This window comes from Herpailurus yagouaroundi, unplaced genomic scaffold, assembly GCF_014898765.1.
Source record: "Herpailurus yagouaroundi ecotype Mexico unplaced genomic scaffold, PumYag 66850, whole genome shotgun sequence".
NCBI classification, from domain to species: Eukaryota; Metazoa; Chordata; class Mammalia; order Carnivora; family Felidae; genus Herpailurus; species Herpailurus yagouaroundi.
In genome coordinates, this window is record NW_024419728.1 from 5,628 (window position 1) to 8,974 (window position 3,347).

Sequence of the window (3,347 nt, forward strand, 5' to 3'; positions counted from 1 at the left end):
GGCCCTCCCCCACACCAGGTCCCGGGAGAGCCGCCCCCGGGGAGCGAGGCACTTCAGCCCGCCCCCCCCCCCCCCCCCCGTCTAAAGGCCCACCTGCCTCCTGCCCACAGAGGGGCTCCCCGGGCACATATCTGAACTTACCTTCTGTCTTCAAAGTGCCCTAATCTTCCAGGAACCCCCAACAGCGGCGCCCTGCCAGTGGAAAGTCGGCGTCACGTGGCCGTGGGGCACGTTCAAGGCTGGGTATCCGCCCCCGCGCCCGCTTCCCCGCTCCCGTCCTGCCAGCTCAAGTGCCTCCCGCCCCGGGGGCCGCCACGTGCCCCCTCCCCACCCTCCGGTGACCCGCGGGGACTCCCGGGGGGCGGGGACGGGGCCTGGGGCTCTCCCAGTGCCGCGGGGCCGCCGGTGCTCCCCCCACCCGAAGCAGCTGCTTCGACGTGAACTCGCTCTCCGGCCCCGCTGACCCTCTCCCGCCCGGTCGGCAGCGTGGCCCGTGTGTTCCCCGGGGTGAGGGCGCGGGGCAGCCCAGGGCGCGGGGGCATTAGGACGGGGTGGGGACTTGAGCGACAATGTCACCTGAGCTGTGAAGCCGGAGCCAGAGGAGCGCTCCTCAGAGGCTGTGGGGTGAAGGAGCTTGACGGAGCCTCCGCCTGGTGGAGGAGGGCTCGCGCCCTCGCAGCCCGAAGGTTCCTGCAGCCAGAGGCGGAGAGAAGTCTTGATCTGTCCCAACCCCGCCCGCCCAGGGGAGGGCCCGGGCCCTGCCCCTCCCGGGGTGGGGGGCGGGGGGACCTCCAGCCGGCCACTGCTCCGCTTGGCGCCCCCTGCCAGTGCCTGGCCCAGGGGCTGCAGCGTGCGGTCCCTTCCTTCCTCCTCAGCAGCTTCCCAGCCGGACCCGGGCTGCCCGCCCCCGGCCCGCCCCTGGCCCGCCCCCGGCCCGCCCCTGTCGCCGCCCCCCACCCCGCCGGGAGGGACCGCCCACCGCCGCTGGCTTCTTGGCTGCCAGGGCCGCAAGCGTGTGGGCCGCAGAGCAGTGCTGTGGACCCTGAGGCCCCATTAACCCTGGGTGTTGGGGCGGGTGACCTCACCTCCTCATCGCTAAAACAGGGGTTACAGGTATGCTCCGGTGCCCCCGTGCACCCCTGCCTGCCCGTGCCTGTCTGTGCTCTCCAATGCCCCCAAATGAGCTTAGCACAGGTGAGGTGGGCAAAAAGTGCTGGGTAAGCAACAGGGTTGTGCCAGGCCCCGTGGCTCGTGAGGGCCCCTGGGTAGGGGATCCAGGGCCTTCGCAAGCACCTGCCTGTCCAGCTCCGGCTTGCTTGCTCCCGGGGGAGGGGTGCCCACCGCCTTCAGAGGCAAGCCAGGAAGTCTGGCTGTCTGCACCCTGCCCTCCAGAACTCCTGGATCCCTCCGTCGCTTTCTGAGATGTCCCTGAGCCTCTGGCTTGCCAGCTGCACAGTGCCCAGCTCCCCTGGGCAGGAATGCCTACCTCCATGTGACTGCTGGGGACCTTGGGACCCACAGAGGGGCGTCAGCCTGCCTTGGGCCACACAGAAGCCTTCGGTCTGACTCTGGACCTAGGCCGTTCAGTGTCTGCCCAGAGGAGAGACCACATCCCCCCCCCCCGCCCCCCACCAAGGAAGGTCGCCCCACAGGTGCAAGGCTTCGCTGGACGGTGCTCGGGCCAAGGGCAGGGGGCCCAGCCTGCTCACTCAGCACACGGTGGGCCAGGCCAGCAGCCTGGGGCCAGGCTGCATCACTCAGTGAGGCGAAGGACAGGTCAGACGGAATGAAGACGGAGCGTGGCCACAGCGTCCTCAGAGCACTAGACATGAGGTGCACCAGGGCCACAGCGGTTGCTGTGGCCCCAAGGCAGCGGCCGAGGCAGCCCGGGCCTCTCCTGGCCCTGCACTCAGAGACAAGCGGCAGTTGCAAAATTGTCCCAAGCCAAGCGAGCAGCAGAGTTGCCCTGGACTTTGGACAAGGGGTGGTGGCTGGCGGGCCAGGCCTGGCTGTGGGTCAGCGTTATAGGATAGGTGATTGATCAGGCCCGGCTCGGGTCCGGGACAGGTGGATGGGCCACCTCGTCTCCCCAGGCTGCTGGAGGGCACAGCTCCAGAGCTGGGCAGGCTCCAGCCAGGGACGCTGAGGCAGGGCTGGTCTCCTCTGGCCGAGCCTCAGTTTCCCCATCTGGGGCGCAAGGACTATAACCCCTGTAGTGTCAGTTTTAGGGAAGTTTTGTAAATTTCCCTATGTTACCTTCTACTTTCGGTGCCCTTTGAAGAGAGCCGTGGTGCAAAGTGGGGTGACAGTTGACCCTTGAGGGTGAGGGGTCACCCCCAGTGCCAGCCCTCCCCCTGTCCCTGGACCGACACCCAGGCGGGCTGCCCCCTGCCCGCATGGCCTGCATGCACCTGGGCCAGCACCCTCCTTGCCCGGGCGGCCCTCCCCACAGGCCCTGGCCGGCCCTCCGCCCCGCCCCCACCCGCTGGCCAGGCCTCCAGGACAGAGGGAGGCGCCTGCAGGCCGCCCTCCGACTGGGCAGACGTCCAAGGTGGAGCAGGGGGATGGGCCGGGGGAGGAGCCTCCTCCAGAGAGCTCCCTGCGTGGCCCTGCAAAAGAGGGACACTAAATAACAACTGGGCAGCACTCACTGCCATGAGACCCAGAGGAAGGTAGCGCCCAGCCTGGCCCCAGTGGCCTCTGCGAGGTGCTCCGGGGGCCTCACTGGGGGACGAGCCATGAGCGCTCTACACGTGTCACCTCAGAGAAAAGAAAAGACCGGTGCCGTTGACTGAGGCACAACACAGCCAAGGGGTGTCAGGCAGGGCAATCCAGGGAGCAGGGAAGTTTCCAGAAAGACTTGGAGGGCTGGAATTAGAACGCTTCCAAGATTTTCTTTTTCCAATAGAGCCCCTACAAAAACATCAACTCCCCCCATGGCTTCATGACGACAGGGTGTTTCTTCATCCGGGGCTAAGGGGTGGTCCTCCCCCCAGAGGCAGGCGGCCCCCTCCCCACCCCGCACACTCAGGGCTGCGGCCACTTGGGCACAGCTGTTCCCAGCAGTGGGAGGCCGAAGGGTCCCTCCACACCCCTGGGACCCACACAGCGGGTGTGGGCGGCTCCGTGCAGGGCCCCAAGGCTCCCGCTTCACTCTGATTTGTTCCGCAAAGTATTCGGGAGCGAAATAGTGTGTGTGTAGTGTGGGGGGGGGGGGGACTGGTTGCTCCTTCTTGGGGGGCCAGGCCGACTGAGGGTTTCACGGGTCACCTGGGGCTGCCACACTGAGCTTCAGGCACCACACTGCCCAGGGGAGGGGGACAGAACTTCAGAGGGAGACCCTGCAG

General features: G+C 67.6%; 1 protein-coding gene across 2 annotated transcripts in view; it reads right to left on the minus strand.

Moving 5' to 3' along the window:
* Positions 1–902, minus strand: part of LOC121024692 (sarcosine dehydrogenase, mitochondrial-like) — a 6,206-nt gene extending 5,304 nt beyond the window's left edge. For both annotated transcript variants that reach the window (XM_040466888.1, XM_040466889.1), the window contains exons 1-3: positions 790–902; positions 577–690; positions 142–192 (exon numbers count right to left, since the gene is read on the minus strand). The gene's annotated coding sequence lies outside the window, so the exon portion shown is untranslated. The remainder of the gene's footprint in view (positions 1–141; positions 193–576; positions 691–789) is intronic.
* Between the last annotated feature and the right edge of the window lie 2,445 nt (positions 903–3,347).